General features: G+C 37.2%; 1 long non-coding RNA gene across 3 annotated transcripts in view; it reads left to right on the top strand.

The window, feature by feature from the left end:
* Nucleotides 1-25,916, top strand: part of LOC111754613 (uncharacterized) — a 67,245-nt gene that overhangs the window by 19,638 nt on the left and 21,691 nt on the right. For 2 of the 3 annotated variants that reach the window (XR_010050076.1, XR_002789305.2), the window contains exons 3-4: nt 9,142-9,178; nt 10,749-10,816. This is a non-coding gene — a long non-coding RNA (uncharacterized LOC111754613). Of the gene's footprint in view, nt 1-9,141; nt 9,179-9,548; nt 9,977-10,748; nt 10,817-25,916 lie in introns of those variants that run through there. The other variant, XR_002789304.2, reaches the window with a different exon arrangement.

Here is a 25,916-nt window from a genome sequence, read left to right as displayed (position 1 = left end):
TTCAATTGCAACAATATATGCATATATATATGTGTGTGTGTGTGTGTGTGTGTGTGTGTGTATATATATATATATATATATATATATATATATATATATTAAAAGACCTGTGTTTCAAGATCTAGCTGAAGAGAAGATGATGTATCCTGAATAAGTATTGGTAAACCCATAGTTAGTTCTAGTCATGACAGTGATGCTGCATTTTGTATTTTGTTAATCTAGATTAGGACTTCCCTGACCTAAAAATCAGCACTTGTCTTTAGGAGATATGTTAATATGTATTTTTATAGGCATTTTCTAGGACATTGTGTTACATTAAGAAAGGAGTAATTAATAAATGTGATTTTCTTCTCATCTCATGTTAGAGCACAGACATGACACGGAACTAACAAACGCTGCCTGTGGGCTCATTAGAGACTTCTGAATTGTGACTTTTCCACCAGCACCGTCACTTTACCATTTTAATGGCTGAAACCCAATTTGCTTACATCTAAGGAACTGGAAGTGCCAATGCAGTCCTTCCCAGCAAAAACCTCTAGAGCCTGGTCTTTGCTGGCAGCATTTCTTACAGCATTCTGATCTTACGAGGTCTGACCAGAATCTCCCATCAAGTATAGCCAGAGGCACTCCAGCTCTATTTTGTCAACTGGCATCTTCAAACCTTTCCTAAATCTTCCTCTTCCTGCAAGCCAGCTCCAAAGACTCCTAAACCACATGGTCAGGTACAGTCACAGCAACAACCCCACTTCTCTGTCTTAATTAGTTTTCTCTTGTTGTTGAGTCAGAAGACCCAACACCCAAAGTTAAAGAGGGAAAGATTTATTTAGCTCACAGTTTGTAAAGATTTTAGTCCATAATCATCTGGCTCCAAGGCAGGGTAGCTTCCCAGAGGAGAAACAGTTCATGGGAGGCAGACGGTGGCAAAACAAGGAAAACCACAGCTTTTTCTATCTATCCCTCCTATCTTATCTAGGCTACATAGGGTGGGTAGAATTCACATCCTTAATCTTAGTGCCCTTGATCCTAGCATTACACCATGAATCAATTCCACTGTCACACACTCTAGATCCAGCTACTCTGAAAAATCCCCACCTATGACCATGTGAGTCTTTGCGGGGGGACATCTAGATACAAGCCATAGCAGTGTCTATTTTAGGACAGGTGACTTTCTGTGGACCCTTGCAATAGCAGTGCCTGGGTCACATACCTGAATGACATGGATACTGGATAGCACCCCCTGGGTCAGGAAATGAGATCCTTTTAATGGTGGATGCTGCTCAGATTACTCATTCCCCATTGCTGATGGGAGGATGGGGATTCACATCCTTCTTTGTGAACCGCTGGTAGTCAGAGGATTCCTGTGGCTGTTGAGAGTTCAAATCTAGATCCTCTTGTCTTCTTTTGGAACTATTTAGAAGAGTTGTTCTAACCTCAGAACTCCCTGTAATATCAGATGAAGACTCTGCTGCTATTCATGGCAACCCAGTTTCTCCCTCGGACCAATCTTGCTTTTCTTATAATCACACAGGTGTTGTTCTCAAGGACATTTTTCTATAAAGCTCCTATTGTAAACCTCTATTTTGGAGTCTGGTTCCCAAAACTGATCTAAGATATTCTTTACTTCAGAGAAAGAACCAAGAGACCTGAAATCTGAGGTTTAGAGGTGCTAGAAAGAAAGGCTTAAAGAAGGGATATGACTTACTTGAAATCATTCAGTTTGTGAAGATTGGTAAGTCTGATTCAGATTACTTGAGTTTGACTCTCTTGTTTTGCACATAAAATGCCTAACATATGTGGCCGGTTATTTTCTGAGTTCAGTAGTGAGTTTTTTTTTTTCTTTTAGTACTGTTTAAAATGTTTTATATACCTGGTTATTTTATCTTTTTTTTTTTTTTTTTTTTTTTGGTACGAGGTGTAGAACCCAGGCCCTTGTATATATTTGTACTACATAAGTTATATACCACTGAGCTAAACCTCCAAACCCTTCTTGAATTGTGTTTTTTTTTTAAAGAAATAAACACTAAGCACTCTTAAGGGTGGTGGACCATTTTAACCTTTTATTTAGCAAATACACATCTCTTTATTTGTTCTCTTAGCAAGATTAAAACAAGAGTATTCCTGACAGCATACTCAGAGCAATACCCTCAGCCATGCTGATAGGAGCCTTCAGGACAAGCTTATGTAAGTTAGGAAGTTTCTATCATGTACTAATGATCATGTTTCCCTTGGAGCAAATTCTCAAGAGAATAGCAATTTAATGGTAGGGTGTTCATTAACTGCCCAGACAACTACAATCAATGACAAAAGAAATACTTGGATACGAACAGACATGCAATGGATCTGAATTCTCTTACCTCTACCAATTCATATCAGGCTCTGTCAACCTAAGAGAGATTAGGATTTAATAAAAATATTCATTAAGTTATCTGTTGAACTTATCTGTGCTACCACTGCAGAAAGCGGATAGAATTATGCCTGTTGTTTTGCCAGATATGACACAGTGTTAATAAAAAGGAAGACATAATCTCTCCTATGAGGTCTTCAAAGAAAATAAATTCTGAAGAAAGTGTTCCTGATAACATTTAAAATTAGGGCTATAATATTTTATTGATAATTATTAACTACATTTCATTTGTACTATCAAGATAGGAGAGAAAATAGTAAAAGAGAAAAATATACAGTGATAATACAGATCAGGTGGCAAGAATGACAGAATGAGCTAGGTCCAAGCCTGCTATCAGTTGGCTTTCTCAATTTTTTTTTTTACTTACTACAGCAGTTTTTCTTGCTTGAGTTCAAAAAGTTAATATTCTGCCACTGCCCAGTAAAACTTTATTGTTCATGCTGTGTTCATTATGATAGTCACTAGCCATGTGTGGCTATTAAGCACTTAAACAATGTGAAGAACTGAACTTTAATTTTATTAATTAAAACTAAATAGTCATGTGGCCAGTTTCTCCTGCATTTATCAGTGTATCTATTGTGCTGCAAGGTGAAAATTTTTATTTCCTAACAACTTACCAGAATTCTTTTTAGGTATGAAAGTACCTTTCTTTGAAATGGCCTATGTTAAATTCATTTGAAAAGTTAGTCTATAAGTACACATAAACTTAATTCTCAGAGTAACTCAGTGAGGTAATTATTTGTTGATTGATTGATGGAGGCTCTAATGGGTGAACCCAGGGCACTGAGCTACATCTCTTATGCTTTTTAAATTTTGAGACAAGATCTTGCTAAGTCACTTAGTTGCCCAAACTAGGCTCTAATTTGCATTCTTCCTGCCTTCCCCTTCTGGAGTGCTGAGAGTACAGTGTGGGCTTCTATGGCCTGCTTATTATAGCCATTGTAGAGACAATGAGTATGAGGGAAAAGAAGCTAAGTAACGTACCAAGAATCACATAGTACATAGAGATCATTTGGATGAGATCTCCATGGCTCTCAGCAGGTGCCAGAGCACTGCTGCAGGAGAATAAATTATTTGGCGAGAGTGAAGGGGAAGTATGAACAGATGATGATGAGTCAGAAAGAAGAGCATCTGGGACTCTGTGCAGTGTAGATCCCATGAGGCTGTAGGAAAGGAACCAGACCCTTGCTATCCCTAAGGCAGCCACTGGCCACTGATAGCTATTTATATCTAAATATTTTTAAATGAAAGTTAAAACTCAATTTCTCAGTTACACTGGCCATGTTTTAAGTGTTTGGAAGTCACAGGGGGCTAGTAGTGACTGAACCAGAAGTGCAGAAGTAAGAGTATTTCTATCATCACAGAAATTTCTATTGGACAGCACTAAGGCAAAGGATATTCAAGGATGGCTGTATCTATGTAACCAGAGGAGGTGGTTTTCACTGATGAAACGGAAACCTCTTTCCCCTAAATTACCTTCAAAGCTCATTAATTTCATGAATGCTCCAAAGGAGTGAGTGTAACTTGAAGAAAGGACTCCTTTTCTCACCTCGGTCAGTACGACATGATATAGGAGGTGCACTTCGAAAGCTAGAGGCTGGCTTCTGGGTGGTCACATAAAGTTGCAAAAAGTATTGTTGGTATGTAAGGTGGACTTGCAACTCCAATAAACTGGAACTAGAGAAGTAGCGGTGGTTGGAACACTTGCTTTATTAAGTCTTGTGGGTATTATAACACCTCTGCTCAACACAACATTCATGTGACCGCTTCCATAACTTGAAAAGGGAAATTTTTGTCCCATGCTTCTTGATCTCACAGTCCTTAAAACAATGACTCTAAGCTTTTTCCAAAGCCACAGCTTATAGGTTGTTTATAATTAGCTGTTCTGTTACTGAATTTAAGTTACCACACAGGTGACACTGCTGGTTCTAAATGATAATAGTGTTTAACAATCGAAGACCAAAGCAGTGTTTTAAGCACTTTGTATGTATTTAACCTATTTAATCCTCAGATTAACTCAGTGATATAGTTACTATTATTACCTTCTTTAAAGAGACAATGAATTCAAAGCACAGAGAGATTAGATAACACAGTAAATGGGAGAGGTAGGATTGGAATGAATTTGCCCCTAGACTCCAATGATCAGATAACAATAGTGACTTATGGCTTGTTGACTTGCTCCTGAATCCTATCATATGTGTTGTCTTCATGAATACTTCAGGCAAGAACAGCCAATTCTCAGGAAAAATTTTAGACTGTGGTCCACTTGCTCATGATCTCTGGGAATGTGGAATTGGAGGTATGAAGAACATCAAAGACACCCCAAACCCCATAACTCAGAAGGTACCAACTTCTACCCTTTAAATGGAAAATAAAAGTATCCCTGACCAGCTGTGCAGCTTTCTGAAAGGACTGGGTGATTAGCCAGAGCATGTCTGGCTCTGGTTTTAATATCTGGTGTACACTATTTTACTGGCTATTTTAAAGAGATGATATGGATTAGCAATGGAATTAATTGCACAATAATTGCTATAATTAATTGCACATTATAGACTCAATGGTAGTGTTGAGATGGACTTTAGCATTCACCAGCAGTACTGAGGATTGAACCCAGAGCCTTCACACTGAGCTATACACCAGTCCTTTAAATTATTTCTTTTACAAAAATGTTGAGATAGAGTCTTGCTAAGTTGCTCAGGCTCAGACACTTAACAGCTGTGGTATGGACCATGCTTTAGAGTCATTCAACAATAAATGAAATTTTTGAGGAATACTTGTCAACATGTGGAGACCAACTCTTGCTTTTGGAGACTCTGATTAGTGGGCCTATGGTAGGGTTTGAGTTTATATACTTTGAGGAAATAGCCATTAGAAAGAATTTCATTGGTCATCTTTGGAAAAGATAAAGAAGCAATGTATTATTTTAAAATATGGCAAATAGGAAAAGATTATGCATTTGTCCTACTTTTATTTGCCATTCCTATAAAAATTATCTTTCTGTTTAGGGGCAGTCTCTATTTACAAAAGTACTATGAAGAAAAATGTTACAATATCATTATTCTCTAAGTTTTACTGAATCAGGTGATCTGGGCAGTAATCATCAATAGCTGCGAAAAGCATAAAATGGATTTCCTGATGTAAATATACAACACAGCAGCTTAAATGTTCTCACCAAAAAAATTAAACTAAAATTTCATCAAGTTTCTATACCTCCATTTTTAAAAATTGTAATTATTAGTGCATACTTGTTATAAAATCAGTGGGTTTCATGTGACACTTTCATGCATGTGTATAACTTTGCTTTGATCAAATGCACCCTCCCTATAATCATCTTTACCTTCTTTTATCTTTCCTAATAGTCTCTTTTCTACTCTTCTGCCTTAATTTTTTCTAGGTTCCACATAAGAGAAGACGTGTAGTGTTTACCTTCTGAAACTTTATTTTTTAATATGATCTCCAATTCCATCGATTGTTTCTGCAAATAACATGATTTTGTCTCTTATGACTGTACAGCACTCTAATGTATTCATATAGATATAATATTATGTATTATATATTCCATATTCCCTTTATCCATTCATCCACTGATAGGCAACTAGGCTGACTCCATAACTTAGCTATTATAAATAGTGTCATGAAAAACATGTATGCAGCTATTGTTTTTGACTATGTATCACTTTCAGTTCACAGAAGATATAAAGAAAAGCTTGCTCTATGACACAATTGAGATTCAATAATCAAAGCTCACACTGGAAAACTGTATAGGTTAAATAATCCAGTTTCTTCATTAAATATATCATTAGGTGGAACAAAGATAAAATGGGAATTTATTGAGTAAAAGACTTCAGTGATATGTCAATTGAAAATTTCTTACTAAACTCTTGATTCAATCACACAGATTTTAAGAAAGTATTGTTAATTTTGCTAGGTATACTAATTATATTATGGCTATGTTTTTAGAGATACTAAAATATTTATGGATGAAGTGACTATGAATATCCAGGTGTGGTGATGCACACCTGTACTCCCATTACTTGGGAGGCTGAGGCAGGAGAATCACTCTTAGTTCGAGACCAGCCAAAGTAACATAGTGAGTTTAAAACCAGCCTGAACTATGCAGCGAGATCCTGTGTCACATGCACAAAGAAATGGATATAAATATTTGTTAATAAAATACAAAGATTTGCTTTAAAATAACTCAAAGGAATATAAATTGATAAGTTAGATGAAACATGATTGACCCTCATATTGATTAATGAAGATGTGATGAATACATGAGACTTCATTATGCTGTTACCTTTTGTATGTAGCTGAAATTGCCTGTCATAAAAAGTTAAAAATTAAAAGTTGCCTTCAAAAAACATGCAGAGGCAACTTTTGTCACAGATTAGCAAACTACTACCCTCATTTTCCATTCAGCCTACTGCCTGTTTTTAGAAATCAGGTCCACAATAAATTACATCTATTCATTTCCCTGTTGTCAATGGCTACTTTTAAACTACTGTACAACAGGAATTACCACAACAGACAGCAACTCAAAAATCCTAAGTGTTTACTGTGTAGACTTTTGCAGGAAGTTTGCTTGCCTGTGGCTTACATGAAGTTTTAAAATGAAAATAAAATAATGCTTTTTGGTGTTGTTTTACTGTTATATATACCATTTCTTATATGTGTGCTGTAAAATTTCTTTAGCTTTTCAAATAATGCTAGAAGAAATATTAGAATCAGAAACATTCTGAACTCCTAAGGAGCCATAGGTCTAGGCATTGACTTTCAATAAATAATATTTAAGAATATTGATACAGCATAGAAGGCTATGCTTAAATGAATGAGCACTTATTCTAAAAAAAAATACCAGTGACTCTGGTGAGAACATTAACTTCCATCCCCATCAGTATTCACATGAGGAAAGAACAGCTGAGTCGTGCAGCAGATACCAAAGTAAGGCACCCACTCTAGCACCCAGGCACGCTGTGTTGGGCAGGTTCTTGCGGCCTTCTTTGAGGGCACTGGAGACTTTAAAAACCAGTGTATGAATGCTAGTGCGATAGGCTTTGCATCATTTTTTTGTCTTCCATCTCATAGTTTCTACTGGTGAGTGGGTCAGTAAAATATGTTTCTCACAGCATCATTACCTGCCAAGTGGAGAGAGAAAGAATGGTAGTTATAATTAACCTACTATTTGTCAAGTGATGGTTATATGTTATCTACCTAATCTTCTAAAGATTTGGGCAGAATAGAGGATAAATTGTAATATTCCATAGATTTGTCATTCTGAAGGACAGTTTTTGTTACTGGTATTTTTTTAAAAAGTCTTTTGACACAGGGTCTCATTGTGCAGTCCAGGCTGACCTTGAACTCACTATGGAGTCCAGGCTGGCTCATTCAAATGACAGTCCTTCTGCCTCAGCCTCCCACTTGCTGGGATTACAGGTGTGCACCATTATGCCCAGTGAAGGACATTTGCTAATAATTTAGGTAGTGGCTAAAGTGTGATGGGTATGGGAGAGAAAAACTGGAATCTAGTGTTCTCACAGCTTAAAGGAGGCAGACTTGGAGTAAACACTCAGAGCTAAGAGTTGGGTTCAAGCCCTGGCTTTTCTCTTATTGCAGCAGGATCAGACCATTAACTTCTCCGTGGTTGGACTCACAAGATTGCTGTAAAATGAAATACAGTCAATATGTACAAGAACTTTATAAACTTTATATAAGTAGTAATATAAAGGGCCATTACCTACGCTCGTTCATTTTGCCAATGTGCTTGACCTATCTTTGACTGTTGCTAAGTTTAAGAAAGTTGAAAAACCTCTTTGGCTTTATTGCAAATGAGTAATTTTCACCCCATCTAGCAACCGCTTCATCTGAGCTAGACAATCCATAACACATTTTGAGACAAAATAGCCTAACTCATGTTTGTTCTCTTATCTCTAGAAAATGGAAAAGGAAGAGGTTTGATGGGTCATCATAGAGAGGAAGTGCAGAATAAAAGGAGTAGCAGGAATTTAAGCTGCTAATTTAAGAAATGATATTTACCTATAATTTAGTTGAGAAGGTAAAATAAAGTAATATACAATAGAAAAGAGGACAGAGAAAAGAGAAGTGAGAAAGGCAAAGAGGGTGGATCCATTCCCAATGTGACATGAGCCAGCATCCTCCGTACCATGGTACTCCAAAGCCAAATGTGGCTGGTTTTGCATGTATCACTGCTGTTCCAGAATCTTATTTACTTCTCTGTGTTCTCCGCAGCACCTGACAAAGTGTTTTGCACATAGGAACCACTCAATATTTTTAGAATGAATAGTCTTTCCATTAAAGCTAAAAAAACTGAATTGGCTGCAGGTATTTCTTTCCTTCTATAAAGAGACTTGATGGCTTAGAAGAGAGCTGAGCCATTAAAACAACATTGAGAATTCAGTCCAGGTTTGAGGTGATTAATTATCATCCTGTTTTCTCTGGCTTGGCCAGATCCTTTCACTACTTTACATGTTCCATACTGCGAGAGTTCTGCTAGAAGCTATTGACAGGCTGAATTGTGGCCTAAGAAATCACTATTGTTGCCTTAAAATTTTGCAGAGATGTATTTTTTAGTCTGGTCTTAACAGACAGAATTCTTGCTCTTGTTGAGTAGCTAAGTGCTACTCAAATGAGAATATTTTTAACAGGTCCATTTTTCTTGCTTTTGAATATAACAGTGAAATCCTTAGCTTGCTTATTTATTTATTCATAATTTATTACAGGTCCGGAGATGAAACTCAAGAGCCTTATGCCTGGTAGGTAAGTGTTCTACCACTGAGCCACATCCACCCTCAACCCTTTAGTTAAAAATTTTTACTTGGCTTTTGCTAAAAAAATAAAGAGTAAAATGTTTCTGCAGGTGATCCTCTGATAGCTCATATATTAATTAATATATTGTCTTATATGTTATAGGTATTATCAATATTGTAGTTATTAAATAGTATTATAGCTATTAAATACATTTTTATCTATAAACCATTGATAACAACCAGTTTCTGAGATTTAACCCACGTGGCCCAGGCAACAATGTTTCTTTTTGAGAAGCCTCTTGTTTAATTGTCTAAATAAGAATCTGGAAGTCGGAGTTTCTTACTTGGGTGATTTATTTGTGCATTGTTCCTGGATGAAGGAAAGGACAGAAGCATGATAGAATGCTAAACAAGGATGTCAACTCAGCTGGAGACGGCCTTCAACCTGACCCAGTGAGAGATCTAAAACACAAGTTACACCACAGAGTTACATCCCCTGGAGACAAGAGGGCCAGGCCTTTGGTACCCTGATGACAGTCATCCATTGAGGGTTCTCCCTATAGGAAGTAGAGGCCACAACTTTCTTGGTCAAATGGTTCCTGTTTGGTGGAGGATAATTCTCAAAGGAAGAAAGCCGTCGGGAGACATTAACAGCCGATGCTCTGCAGTGGGACAAGGGGAGCGGCCATGGTGGACATCAAAGCTCCACTACATGGTTCCTTTTGAGTGGCAAAAGAAACTTTGTCGTCCTTTTACTAGACAAGAATTTTCCAATAAAGTCAAATGAGAGAGGAAAAGATTCTAGAAACTCACAGGATTATCTGTCTTTCAAAATAGAATTTCTGTTCTTTGTGCATATTCTTTTACTGAAGTAATCTGGAAATAATATTTTAAACCTCTCATTCTTCAGATTCTTTAAAAAAGTAAATTCATGCTCTGGAACAAAGTAATAGAAACTAACATTTGCAGTGTATAGACAGAACAGGAAACTTGAGTTTGCCTGTTCAGTTTTTTAGTTCATATTAAAAAATAAGCTTTCAAATTTAAAAATAATTTATGATTTGGTTGCTACATAAGAAGTGACAAACAGCAGCTTCTTTGATGCCTTCCAAGAATGTGTTTACCAAAATCAGTATAACAGATATCATCTTATAGGTGTCTAGTAAATTCTACTAGTATGAGAACATTGAGGATCATGTAAAGTACATTGAGGGTCATGAATAAAGCAGGTGACCATAATTTTAGCATTAGGGAGATATTAGTGGGTATGGGATAAAGTGGCAACAGTAATGGAATGGGCCATTACCTTTTTTTTTTCTATAGCAAAATACTTATAAAGTTTCATTTCATATTTTTTCTACCACTGAACCAGAAATAGCATTTGTTACCCAAATGAGGTTAAAGAAAAAGTAGGTTAGAATTCATACTACATTTGCATGAAGGATATATATGAAGGAATTTGCCAAAATTACACATTATCCCTGTACTTTTTTTTTAACCTGTAAAACTACCCACTAATTTGTAGTCCCTAAAGTTATTTATTCTTTTTGTTCTTCCATTAATTATGTTTGTTATTTCAGAATTCTTCATTAACATATGTGCACAAAAAAACTACGAAAGAGCTACCTGTATGACACACAACTCTGAAGTATGTATAATATATGTAATATAATGCAAAATACTGTATATTCATGAAAAGATAAAGACAGATATGTATCTGGGTTCAGAATGAAAAATGCATTCTATGTTGGAGGAAATATCCAATGTACATCTCTATGAGACTTACAAAAATATCCTCAAGAATAGGCAAATAGAAGAGGAGGAAGACTTTGAAGGCCAACTGGAGTATACCATTCAGAGTTCTAGCATAAGGAAAACAGAGAAAATACCACAATAATGGTGATATTTTAAGGTAGGTGGGCAAACTTACGAACAATAAGCTCAGGAAATTAGTAGACAGAAATATCTGCATGGCACATGGAGCATAAGGTCATCAAGAAGACCATAAATACAAGAGTCTAAAAACATTTAAGGAAATGGTCTATAAGAGAAGGACCTTGCTGCCATTGAGCACTCTCCTGTAGATCACAACTTCACCAGAATTCTTGCTCTTTGGTTGATAAGAGTAATAAATAAGTAGCCCTTTTCCCTAGATTGAACCCTTGGTGTGCTTAGTCTCCTGGGTGCTCCCAAGGACTACCACTTTACATGCTGTACAAGAGAGCTGCTTTGTCTTTCACCGATCAGAGATCAACTTTGCCCTCTCCGGTCTTTCCCTTAGCGAAAAACACTTATGGCTCTTTGAAAGGATGAATTACATAACAAATCTTTCTCCCCATTCCTGCCTGACAGATTCTGGAATGGGTGTTCAGAGCAGGAGGTGAATCTCATTAGTAGTCTCCAGATACTGGCACACTTGCAGCTATATGAAAGAGGATTCCTTGGGAAGTGAGCAGAAAATAGTAGAGCTCCCCCTGACCTTTTTTTTTTCATTTAAATCTAATTCACAGCCAGGTGTGGTGATGCACTTGGGAAGCTGAGGCAGGAGGATCACAGTGAATACAAGGGTACCCTGGGCTACATAGTGAGTTTAAGGCCAGCAGACACTATAATGTTGGACCCTGCATCAAAAAAAAAGTTAATTTACATATTGACACTGGTGCTTTTAGTGTGTGTCAGATACAGGCAGGCTGCTCATGAGGCTTGGTGTGTCTCAAGGGAGAGTGTGTCCATAGGGAAAGGTCTGGGGTGGCACCTCAGTCAGGTGCTTTCAGAACACTGTAATGGTTGCAGTTTATCTATACTTTTGGAATTGCATTTATGAATTATTATACCTAATTTTAACTAAGCTAACTCTTACAAAATGAACAAGTAGATTAAGCAGATTATGCTAAGTGCAAGCAGGAGCAAACCAGAAAATAAAGGTGACACTTCAACTCTGAGACAAACAGCATCATTTGCTTAAGAAGTAAAAAATGTTGATGGTTTAACTAGACTTGACAGAACCAACCAAAATAAATTGTCATAATCAACACGACACTAATGAAGCCAGATGTGGTGGCACATGCTTGTAATCCTAGCAGTCAAGGATGAATCAGAAGGATCTCAAAATTGGAGGCCACCTTGGATTATATAATGAGACCGTGTGTTGAGAAAGAGTCTTAACATTGTATTGTCTCCTTAGTGTAAGAAACAGAAAAAGTAAATAAGATCTGAAATCTACAATAGATATCATGGAAGGTAAAGAAACTGCTCAAAAGGAAACAACTGGGATAGGGGAAGGGAGAAAAGGAAGGGAAAAGAAAAAAAATATATATAACAGCCAAGATAATTATACTAATTTCTTTTTGTTCATTGAGGAGAACAGTTTGTGCTTATATTGTCTGATCAGTTTTGTGTGCCTATATCTTGTGATCTGAGCAACTACTTTGAAGATCATATATTAATCTTTATTAATTTCCCATTATTTTGTTATGAAATTCTCTATCACTGTTTTTATTGTTTTTTCTCTTTAAATTAAAAAAATAGTCTTACCTGATGTGACTGTGGAGAACTGAGATGTCATTAAAACTGTTTCAGAGGATGGAACAAATTCGATGAAAACACATTCAAGGAGCAAAAGGACAGGAATTGGCTTAGTTTTTTCTCTGAACATTATTCTCAACCATGACATATTGCTACTACCGTCTCACCGTTACACAAGATCTTGGGTACATCTTATTCTAATCATCTTCAAATATGTAAAAAATCCTTCTTTAGGTAGTTATAGCTCATTTTTTGTTGGTAAAAGGATTTAGCCTAGTCTAATATAAAAACATCAATCTCACATTCGGGGGACCTACAGTACCCTAAAACTCTCTTCTTTCTCAGCTTTCCTCAGTGAGATGTGGAGAAGCAAGAGTTGTCCTCTCCTCCCCAACCAGTACTGTCCTTGTCTATTTTGGTTATTACTGCTGATTCTGTCATGGGATGCTTGTCTGTTCTTCGGAATTCCTCCTGTGGGGATTTCCAGAGTGATAAGTGTGACATATTCCACAACTGATTTCTGGGTACAGCCCATTCAGCTCTTGCCTTTGGCTGTGTATCCCACAGTCAGTTGGTAACTCCTAAGTTTCCCTTTTTTTGGATATAAAATAACTGCATATTTATGGGGTTTGGGGATCCACTCTGGTGGTTTGAGGTATGCATGCAATGTATAATGATCAAATCAAGGTATTCTGCCTGGGAGGCTTTTTTAGGCAGCTCCCAAGACATGACATGAACACCCTGGCCTTGCATTGCATCCGTGGAGCCCATGGGAAACACCTGCATCTGTGCTGCCCAAGCAGTGCAGATAGTCACAGCTGCTGCTCTGGTCTTGGTCTCCTAAATATTTCCAAATACACTTCTTCCAAACTGCCTTTGAAGTAATTTTGTTGATTCGATCTTTTACCCATTTTTCTCCTTGATTTATCTTGTTCTCTTAAAACCTACAACTGCCAAATTGATCATCAAAAATGAAAAGTGAACCACACACTGCCCTGCAAAGAATGTGTTGAAAGGTTTTACATGGTACTGCTAAGTTCCTTACTTTGCCCTAAAAAGATTCTACATGATCTGATTTCTGTTAAGTTTACTAATCACCGTTTATGTACCCTAAGCTGCATTTTGGCTGCCTTGATTTTTTATTTTTTTATTTTTATTTTTGTTGGTTCTTGGAATCAAACTGAGGACCTTGCGCTTGCCAGGCAGGCACTTGTGCCCCTCAGTTACATCCCCACCCTGGGCTGCCTTGATTTTGCAGTCCTTCTTTTGTTGAATTTTTTGTTGTTTTTGTTTTTTTTTTTTCTCCCTCACTGTGCTGTCCTTCCTTCCCAACTTGCTCGTCAAGACTCACTTTTATCTCATCAATGGAGACTTCTATGAGACCCCACTGCCACCTATTCTGCTGCCATTGAATTGGATTAGGAGTCCCTATTCCACCCTCTTCCTCCTTAGTCTCTTCTGTCAGTTGTCCTGCTGCACTTCCTGGGCACAGTCCACTACCTACCCTGTCTATCTCTCCCATTGGACTGAGTGTCTGAGGGGAAGGGCAGGGTCTTCTTCATTTGAGACTTGCCTTGAACCTGCTACATGACTGGCATTGAAAAAATGTTTGCTGGGGAAGTAAGTGAATACATCAAAGAATAAAATAAGTCTGTAGGATAATGAAGGGTAGAAACTGGTTGGGAAAGGTGATTTCTCCTTTCCCTTTCCCTTCTTCTATTCCTGTGGCTGTTGTCAGTCACCACAATGAAGGCTTTCTTAGCAGACATGGGGCATGCCATCTACTGCTGCCAGTCGCCTGTTAGTCTCTTTTTCTTACCTAAGAAAATGTTGGACTGGAGTAGGTGATCACTGCATTAATTTCTAGCTTTGAGATTCCTTGTTCCATTCTAAATATAACACTTGTCTTAATGTAACATCATCATCATCAACAACAACAACAGCAACAAAAACCTAAGATGGGTTTTCTTGTTTGATTTGAGTAATGTTGCTGAGGAGCAAGTCTCCGAATCGTGAGTAGTCACAGATGGAGACTCCTGAGATAGTTCTAGATTTCTGAAGTAGGGTCTGAAGTTCTCAACCTGTCCAAAGCATTTCCATTGACTTTTTATGACCACAACAGACAGCAGGAAGGGGTGAGCTTTTTGGTGGGTAGAACTGATTGGTAGTGGCAGCCATGGAGGTCTTGGGTAGGTTGGGTGAAAGACCTGGAAATAGTGTCCAACATGATGCCATTTGATCGGTCCTCTAAGTGGAAGGGTGAAGTAGGTTAAGAAAGGCTTTGCCTCAGTATTTGCCTAATGCCTGGATCTCAATCCAGAAAATATTAAACATGTGCTAACATAGAAGGTAATATAGGTCTTACCAATATCTAGAATTACTTGAAAAAAATTTTTGTCTTCAACCATGGCAATAAATGAAAATAAATCATCGTTATAAAAGCATGAACATTGTAAATTAAGAGAAAAAAATTTTGTCCCTAGATTTTACATATTTCTAATATAATTGTTATATAAGTAGTAAGAGTCTCACCTATAAAACTTTGAGAACACTCATACATCTTTGTAAATAATTTATTTATTTTGGTACCAGCAGTCAAACTCAGGGCCTCGTGCTTGCCAGGCAGGTTCTGTGCCACTGAACTACAACCCCAGGCCTGACACTCATTTTGGAATCCATTTCTCCCTTTCTGATAGAAAGAGCCCAGCTTTTATTTTGGAGAATCATCTTTTCCATAGTCAGTCCATGTGGGATCCACTCCATTTTTTGGGTCCAGGAATGGACATATGAAGACTCAAGTCTAGAAAAGAGATGTGCGTTCCCTGTCTTTTGTTTAGGGGAGAGAATGCAAGTTAGGCCAAGGAGAAATCAGCCTGGAATTTATCTGTGAATAATTGTCAAAGAGACTTTTTCTGTTGGGGAGGCCAGTATGAGAAAATATAAGCCTGGAAATGCTGGAGGACATACCTATTTAAAGCCAAATCAGAGAAGATGGGAGATCACTGATGTAGAAAAATCTGACTTTTTTTTTTTTTTTTTTTTTTTTTGAGGCAGCATCTTGCTTTGTAATTTTGACTGGCCTTGAACTTGGTACGTAGCTGAAGGGTAATTATAGGTAGTGAGTATAGGACAAGTTGGGTTTATTTAATTATATTAAAGTTAGATTTGTTTAATGATAAGTTGTAGGTTCTAGGTAGGAGCACTAGGGTTCTGGGTGGGTATAGCTTGAAAAACAAATTGAGCAGTTGTCATTTGGTAGTCATTAAAACCTCACTGTAGACTCTGAGTCTCCCTTATCCAACAAGTCTCATGTTATCCTCCTGACTTTGTTACAGAAGGTGAGAGCCTCATGTAGTGAAAAACACAAAGGTTTTGGAGTTGGACAGGTTTAGATCTTACTAGTCGAGTGGTTTTGAGGAAGTTCCTTACCTTGCTGAGTTGCAATTTACTTATCTGAAAAATTGGATAATAATATCTACTTCTTATGATGGTTGAACTCATTAAACTAAATAAAGCCTATGAAACTCCTTGCATTTATGTAGGTACTTACTGAGTAATTTGGTGCTCTGGACCACTGCTCCTTAAAGTGTAGTGCTTGGACTAATAGCATTCAGGTTACTTGGGAGCTTGCTGGAAATTAAAAGCCCTCCATCCAGAGTTCCCAAGTCAGAAACTTAGATGGTGGGATCCTGTAATCTATGTTTGAGCAGTCCCCCCTAGAGATTTCTGATATGTGCTAGAATTTTAGTGTCTTTCCATTTCTAAGCTTCTACCTAACTCTTGAACATACTTATCTTTCTCTGCCTATGGTCCTGCATGATCCTGGCTATTGTCAGCAAAAAGTTACATTAGCCAAGTTGTGTGGCTTTACTAAATTCACTGTACTGCTACTTTTGACCTAATCTATCAGGCAAGTCCAAAGGTACACTTCCAATTCTTCCTGCATAAGTAAAGCTATTCTACAGCCAGGTGTAGGAGTGTCTGGCTATAAACCTAGGACTCCGAAAGATTGAGGAAGAAGAATTGAGAGTTTGAGGCCAGCCTGGACTACATAGCAAGACTGTTTAAAAAATATGATGAAATGAAGTGAAATATGTTCTAGAAGATACTCAAATCAGCATGGTCCCAACATCTCACTCATCTCTCCCTTCCATCCTCTTAAAAAAAAAAAAATGTCCACCTATTTTAGTGATAATTAAAGGTAGTTATTTTTTGAAAGGTATCATTTCCTTGTCTCTTCTCAACAGTTCTATAAGGTAGGAGTCATGTGAACATCTATGGAAATTGAGGACTGTAACTGAAGGGTATGGAGGTTGCACCAAGCAGAAGGAGACCTTGAGATTGGACAGGGAAGGGACTTGCTTTTTCTTTTTTGTTTCCTGTAACTGTGTTGCCCTTTAGTGCCACTTCACCCACAGAGGCAATTTGTTCTGGTAGAGGTAAGCTCCTGTTTGCAATATTTCTAGCACCTGCAGATCTATCTCTGTTGCACTCCCACTCACCAGGATCACTGGCTGAGTCCCCCTCCTCACTGATTAGTGTCCCAGCTCCACGGGATCCTATGAGATTCAGAAATGGCAGCAGTAGTTGAGAACACATATTCTTCAAGGTCTAGGTCCTAGCTCTGAGGTTCCCTCCTCCAAAGTTCTCTGTTTTAATAACTCCACTTTCCTTGTTTTTCCCCAGTCCTCAGAATGGCAGCTGCTTCCTGCATTGGCTGTGTCCACCGTTGCTTATCATACCCTTTTTGCTCTGGGAACCTCTCAACCTGGTGATACTATATTCTCTTTTGTCATTTAAAGTAACTGGTATGGGTCTGTTTTCTAACTGCACCCTGACAAAGACACCACACCATTGTGCTAGTCTCCTAACTCTTAGCTCACTCCAAGCCTGAAATCTTGTATTCTTTTTTTATCTTTTTCTTACTGTCTCATTTCATCATTCATCAAACCCACTCAATTTACTGATGATGTGCTCCTATTTATTTCTTATTTTTCATTTGCATTTTCATAGTCCAATTTGTGACCTCCAATAACCCTTTTTGGCCCACACTCCTGTCTTGACCTTTTAACCTTTTAAATTGTATCTCTGTCCTTTGTTGTATCTCATTCTAGATAATGTTTTAACCTAGTTGCTTGGACTGTTTTCCCCTAAACACATTTATAATGTTGGCTTTCCTATATGTTCCTCAAATTCTTCAGCATGCCATCAAGATCCCCTAGAGTTTATCCTAAATCTATTTTTCTGGTCTTTCTTGTAATTGTATCCTTTATACAAGCTGCAGATTGGGTTGTGTGGAAAGCAGGCTGTAGGGAAAGGGAAGCAAAGGAAGGGAGAGTGGGCAGAGTGAGATGTTAAGTTGAGATAACAGTCACAACAAAGGCCCCAGCCACCCCCATGGTGAACCTTGAAGCACAGGTAACCTTTCAAAGTGTCTTGTGTCCTAATGACAGAGTTGCTCTTTACACATTCAGCATAACCAAACACAAGGTGCAGGCTCCTGCCAGCAAGAGACCTGGGCAGGGGTGTGCAGCTAAGGACCCTGCCTGCAAAGTACCGACCCTGAGCATCAGCAGCACACTCCCAGGAGTTACAGAAAGAGACCATTTAGTTACCAAGGGATGTCTGGGTGGCCAGCCTTCGCATCCAGGAGATACAGTACTTTTAGTGCAAGTGAGGTAACACAGTGTCTTACTTTGTACTGATTTCCCAGCCTCCTATATATTAACCCGAGATTACAGACGCTGAAATCTTGTTTTTAAAAATAGCTTTTTCAAAATATAACTAATCCCCTGCAATGCACCATAAAATGTACAATTCAGTAATTTTTAATATATTTACAGATATGTGTAACCCACTTCAGTTGATTTTGCAATATTTTTGTTGCCTCAAAACTAGCTTCGCAGCTTTGCCTCCTGTTCTATTTAACTCTCCAGCTCAAAATAACCGTGAACTTGTTTTCATTTTCTATTCTCCCATTCTGGATCTTTAACATAGATGGAATCATACAGTAAGTGGTCTTTTGTGTCTGGCCCATTTCACTTAACCATAATGTTTTAAAGATCCTTCAATGTTGTAGTATGTATCCATACTTCATTCTTTTTTGTGGTCAAATGTGGAGTAGATATACCACATCTATGTATCTAAATTTTTAACAGATGGACGGTTGAGTTGTTTCAATCTTTGGGGTATTAACAAATAGCACAGGTGTGAACACTGAGATACTATACAAGCTTTTTTATAGACATTTATTTCTTTTCTCATGGGTATATATGGAGGAGCCAAATTGTTAGGTCATAAATCCCTGTTGGGTCTTTTTCCAAAATAGTGTATTTGAAATGCTGTTTTTTCTGTGAATTTGGTAACTACCCTCATGCCCCCTAGTTCCCTCTCTTCCTCTCATAATTAAATGCCTTAGTTCTCTGTTGTATTCTTTTAGCATTCTTTATCTTTTGTTTACTCTTTTGCACACTCAGCCTTGTAATGTTACTGCAGTGGACATCTCTGTCTTTTTACTCCCTTCTGTCCTTTTCTTGAATGATATCTTCTTGTTTAATGGAACCATCCCTCCTACACTTTGCTCTGTTGGCCTGGCTAAGTAGCATATTCTATACTTGTAATTATTGATGAAGGGAAGGCCTGAGTGTATGACCACAGTCAGACTAAATTAGCATCTGTTCTCAGACTTGTGCTAAAGTTATTGGGAGGTGGCTATAATTCTGTGAGAATTCCTTAGCTGGTAACATGTAAACCTGGAATTATTGGTGGCTTTGTCATCACCATAAAGTAGGAATTTGTCTGAGGGCGAAATCAGTCCAGAGCAAAACCCAGTGGTTAGTGAGAGAGTGCCTCCTGCTGTTGCTCTATTTAGACACCCCTGAAATCTATACCTGGACTGTTCAGTTACATAAGTAAATTCCTAACACATACACTTATGTGAAGGAGCCCTTTGGCTTCTGTCACTTGTAGTGCAAAGAATCCTAACTGACAGAGTACTTAATAATGTACTTACTCTTCTGCTGGATTTTGAGGTTTGAGGGTATAGACGTTTTTTTCATTTTAGCTTAGTGTTTACATAAAGCAGTGCTTGCACTGCTGATAGATAGTTGTTGAGTAAGTGAGTGAATGAAGAATGGTTCTACCCTTGCTCTGCTTGGAATATTATCCTGCAATTGATGGCTAGCAACAGAGTATCCCTTCATACAGAAAGAGTTTGAGTTTGTTATAAATTTGTGTGTGTGTGTGTGTGTGTGTGTGTGTGTGTGTGCGTGCACACGTGTGCGCACACGGGCACTTTCCCTCAGGTCTAAGACTAAATTAAGCAATCTCCAATGGCAATTTGGAGACCAATCAAAAACTTAATTCCCCTCCTGCCAAAGATCTGTCCTCAGAATCTCTTGAGGGAAAGTGAGCCACTTTTGTTTTCACAGAGCTGCCAGTGTAACTTCATAAATAGGTCGCCTGCCACTTTATGTTGTTAATTTATTTCTACATAGTTGACTATTGAGATATGGAAATGAAGATCTGTTTTCTCATTACTTGGGAAAATGAGTTCATTTTTTGATTCCAGCTCTTTAAATATATAGAACAAAGTTAAGAAAGAAGCAGTTTTCATAAAGAGAGTTGTGTGGTAGAACAAAATGAGAGGTGTGTAGGAGAGGATAAATGTAGCCCTCCCATCGTGACATAGTAAAAACATCTGGAATGTAGACTTTGATAATTTTTTATGTTATTGCTCACATTTTGAATGAGAAAATGACACAACAGCTTCTATTCATATGTGTCTTTATCTAGCTTGATGTAAAACACAATTAGGATTTTTCTTTGAGTTGAAAAATTTTTCAAATCACTATCTTGTCCACTTCTTCACTCTTGAAACAAATTATGTTAGGGCAAAATAGAGGCCTTATGAAACCAACAGCTACAGAAAAGCTGCCATAGGAAGCCTTGGAACAGAGACACACATTTGAATTATTTTAGCTTCACAGAGTTGGCATCTTTATCATGTGTCAGAGTTGCTTGTGCTCTGTGAACCAACTAGAACACAAAGGGCATTTGGAAAGAGACACCTATTTTTCCTTGTTAGATTTTCCTCTCTTATCAATGTTTTAAAAGCTTATTGTTAGGTTAGTGACATAGATCAGTGTTAGAGAACTTGTTTAATAGGTGCAAAGGCCTGGGAACAAACCCCAGCACCAAAACCAAACCAAAACAAAACACAGAATGAAAGCTTATTCTTTTGAAAGTTAGTGTCCCAGAAGAATATGACCTAACTCTGATGACTCACTTGAGGAATTTTTTTGAAGGAGTGTTCCTTAAAATAGAAAAGGGTTTTCACTTTGAGTCTAAAAAGGTTTCCCTTCTCACCCTTAGTCATATAGATCACACTGTCCCTGACACTTCCTTCCTTCCTCTTTTGCTTCTATTCTCACATTTCAGAAACAGGGAATATGCACCATTATTTAACCCTAAAGAAAGTATTTTCCATTAATAAAGAAATTATGACTGTAGTAGTCCAGTGTGTTTGGGCTTACGAAAAGTATCTAGGAGCAGATCTTTATATCTCAAGCCATGGTGGAAAGCAGCCTGTTCGTTGCTATGGTCCGAAGGAGCAATCTCAGCAGATTAGCTTCATGGCTCACAACTGCATAGAGGGTAGCCATTTTCTGAGCAGTGCTTCAAAAACCATTCTGACCCCACAGAATAATGTAGAATACCTTGTAGTTACCTCTATTGCCATGATTTTGTTTTCTTACCCTTATTTATTTACCAAATGTACTTAAGCTTCTTTCTGGTTGTTCTCACATCATCTTCATACCTCTAACTAGGTATGCATATTTGGAAGGTCTGTTCACATTCTTGGACATCAGTTTCTTTTGAAATGCTGGGAACTTTATTTTTACAATTTTCATTTGCTCTAAAATTATGTAATAGTCTATCTATGCTCTCTGTTCTTGAGTGTTTGATTCTGGCTTACTTCTTAAACTAATCTTGGTAGTATTTGAGATAAGTATCACAAGTAGAGACAGCAGATAAAGGTATGGTGGTGTCTTGAGCACAGGAATTAGGAGCTCATGAATCACAATAAATCTTAATTAATTAGTGGAGAAGTTATCTTTGTATCATTTTCTCACTGTTGCCTCCTGTTTAAAAGGCAAACAATATTATTTGGGAGCCACAGAAGAGACACTGTAGATGTACTTACGATTGTTACACAAATAATGCAAGAACAGTGGTAGCTTATGATTAACTATTTTAAAAACCATTCTTGGAACTGTATTGCCTGTTGTTTAAGGGTAAAATATCCCAGAATATTTTACAAGAAGTCTGTATGTGCTTCAACTGAGAACCTGATGTCAACTCCATTGTTAATGAAAAGTGAGGATACTATTTATTGTAGAGGATTCTGCAAACCAAAATATTGTCATCATTACTCATATATTTAAAATTTTTTGCATCCTCTGAATATTCACACACCACTCTGTGGCAGCATTGCCACACATTAAATTGGTTTTGGTTGGTTGTTTGAGATAGGGTCCCACTATGTAGTGCAGATTGGCCTTGAATTCACTATGGAGACCAGCCTGGCCTTGAACTTATAGCAGTCCTTCTACCTCAGCCTCCCAAGTACTGGTAAGTTGGTACTTTTGAAGCCAGGAATTTGTTCTACTTTAAGATTTGAAAGATATTAGTTGTAAGATGTGAGAGAGAAGGATAATTGTCATTTTTTGAGACAGGATCTTGTTATGTAGCTCAGGCTGGCTTTGAACTCATGCAGTCCTCTTGCTTAAATCTGCTAAGTGCTGGGATTTCAGGTGTGTGCCACCACACCTGACTGAAAGAGAAAGATACTCTTCAGATAAATGCAAAAATGATTTCTTGAGTTTGTTTTTGTTACATTATTGCCTTTTTACTTTTTGGGCAGTGCTCGGAATTGTACCCAGAGCCTTCATATCTGGTAGGTAAATGCTGTCCCACTGCATTTGGTGTTCACCCTCCCACCCCGAGTCTTTAAATAACCTGAATGATTTCATTGTATAGTAACAATATTTGAGAATAATTAATAAGTGTGGACCATTATATAAATAGTAATACAAGATGAGTTATTTTGAATGGCTATACCCAGTCGTAAATGAAAATACTGAAAAGAAATTATGTAAACATGGACTCTTTTTTTAACATAGAACACTATCAGCTGCTTGATGGTCAGGAAATCACAGGTTTATCTGCAAAGTAAGTTGTAGCAATTGTTGAGGCCAGCAGTTCAGATTTTAAACAGTCTGAGAGAGTAGCACGTGTTTAACAAGCTAATGTTTAAAAACGTTTATAAATATGTATTCCCAGGATATAGTGATTAGAGAAAGTGTCACCTTTCACACACGTTTGTGACAGATTGTTTTTCTTTTTCACACAAAAGATACACGGTTGATTCAAAGCTCAGAACAGTTCAATAGTGGTTATATGATATCGTGACAAGCTCTATCTAAGCTTGTTTAAAAAGATTCCTTAGGGAATGCTTCAAAGAATGGCACACAATGACAACGGGAAGAAATCTGCTTTATTAATAGTTGACAATTCTTACAAATTCCAGGCGTGTTGCACAGCCTGTGCCCAGCCCAGCCATGCATTACCATTTTAACTCTAAAGCAAGAACAGTACTTAAAGCTGTTAAGAAATAAAGAACTTTTGTGTAAACCAGGTTTTATCTTAGCTTATATAAAATAAAATGATATTATACAAACACAGCACTGTGAAATAAAAATAATGGCACTGTCTGATTAAGAACTGAGTGCTCCCGTTTACTAAAACATGAAAAGGCACTTTCAGCTCAGCGTCTGTTTGAATAACCCTCCAGGTGAGAGAACTTTTAATCATTTCCTTGTTTTGAGCATCCGTTCTTTTTCTTTCCCACTGACTTCTATTTCTCCTTCTCCATTGTTTCCTTTTTTCCTTCTCGTTCCTTTTTCCCCTCCTTGAATTTACTTTCTTCCCATACTGTTCTACCTTTTATCTCCCTGCCAATGTTGAAATCATTACATGCTAATAGAGCCGAGTCAATTGGAACTGCCAGGATGTGACCTGGTACCTACAGCAGAAAATTTACAAATTATGAATTTCCCTTATGCTTATTATGAGAAATTAAATGTTAACTTTCAGAAGTCATGACTTTATCAGAGGTGTTTTTACATAAAAACATTAGAATGGAATTAATTTTTTTAAAAAATACTTTCATTTACGAACGGCTGTTTAAACTTAGTTTGTTAGATAAATAAACATTGAACTCATTTGTTTGAAGTATAAGTAGCATATAATTTTTGAATAAATAAATTGTAAGTTTTTACCATGGTATATGAACAGGAAGCTTTTAAAAAGTAGTAATGTTTCCATTATATCAAAACAAAGAAAAAAAAAAAAAAGAGAAACAGGCTTGAGATCATATCACCCAAATCCATCCTGGTAAACTACTGCTCACCAAGGAAAGGAATAGCTAGGTTTCTGATGTAAATGTTTAAACACTGAGGAAACAAATATTGACTAAAAATATTATATCAACCTCTGTTGTGGTTTGTGTGCAGATGCCCTCCCCCCATGCCTTATATGGTCATAGATGGGGCTTTTCACAGGTGACTGGATCTAGAGTGTGACATGGGATTGATTCCTGGTGTAATGCTAGGATCGGGCACTAGGATTAAGGGTATGAGTGCTACACCCTAAGTACCCTTGATAAGATAAACAAGATAGAAAGAACTGTGGTCCTCTCTTGTTGCTGTGCTACGTTTTGCCTGCCATGAACTGTTTTTCTCTGCAATGCCTGTCTGCCATGCCCTTCCACCTTGGATCCAGTTGATTATGGACTGAAACCTCTACAAAGTAAGCTAAATAAACCTTTTCCTCTTTAATTTGGGGTGGCGAGCACTTTTTTTCTCAGCAACAAGAAAAGTAACTAAGATAGCTTGTAAATCTCCATGTGAACTAAATAGCACTACAATTTCATAGGGTAAAAATATTTAACTCTGTATCCTTTGCCCTCAAAAATCTTAATGTTTAGCTAAAAAGGTAGAAATTAAAAAGATGAAACTAAAATATATTTCTGTTGGGCTTCAAGATATTATTTTGATATAAGAAATGTTATGTAAAGTGTAATGTTTTAAAAATTGATTTCAAATCTATAAAAGGTGTTTACTAGACACTTTTTTTCTGGTCATTAGGCAAATATTCCTAGCAAGAGACTGAAAGAGACATCTAACTTATAAATGGTATCTGACTAAGTCATCATTATGTGTTGAATGTATTCTACTTCATTGGTTATATAACTCCTTGTAAGCTAGTATATTAAAATTGTTTCAATGAATGATTTTATAAACATTAAGTTTTTAATGCAAAATTAGCTTGCCACACTTTTCAGACTTGGATTAAAATGAATTCATAGCTTATTTTGATATTAACCTTCACTATTTTGAGCAAATCTAAATTATTTTTTCTGTCTTTCAAAATCAAGTTGATAGGAATCCCCCATACCTCCATAGTACCTCTTGTATGCTAGGCAAGCATTTACTATTCAGTTACCACCCTAACTCTTTTTGTTCAGAATACTTATTTGGAAATAATTCAAGTGTACTCAAAAGGAAATAATTCAAGTGTACTCAAAAGAAGAAGATCGGTATAAGGAACACTAGTATGTCTTTTACCTGGGATCATCTGCTGTTAACATTTTACCCCATTTACTTTGTCACTTGTGCATATTTTCACAGTATGTATATATGAGTTTTGTACATGTATATACATGTATATAGATTTTTAAAAATATTTGAGAATCAACCATATCTGTCAAGCTCTTTAGCTGTCAGTATACGATGTAGATTTTGTTGTTTATAATCAAAGTTCCTCATTTCAGGTTTGCCTGATGTTCCCTGCTGATTCCATTTAGGTTGCGCCCTTCTGGCTGAAGTATTACATAAGTGACATTGCGACCCTCTCAGTACATCACCTGGAGGCCCTTAATGTTCCTCTCTTCCACATGGGTGATGCTAATTTTGATCATCTGATCAAATATTGTCCCTGTGTCTGTACTGTATAGGTATTATTAGTGTTTTTAAAAAAGTTTTACAACTAATATAAATTTTGGGGAAATACATTAAGATCATACAAATATTCTGTCCCTAAATGAGTTCCTAGTGTTCCCCTAGATTCACTGCCCACTGATGAGTCTTGCTTGAAACAAG

Source organism: Cavia porcellus, unplaced genomic scaffold (assembly GCF_034190915.1).
Source record: "Cavia porcellus strain 051 isolate PalLab524CR breed Dunkin Hartley unplaced genomic scaffold, mCavPor4.1 scaffold_10, whole genome shotgun sequence".
Taxonomy (NCBI): Eukaryota; Metazoa; Chordata; class Mammalia; order Rodentia; family Caviidae; genus Cavia; species Cavia porcellus.
Note: the sequence above shows the minus strand (reverse complement) of the source record. Positions and strands in the feature narration are given on the sequence as shown.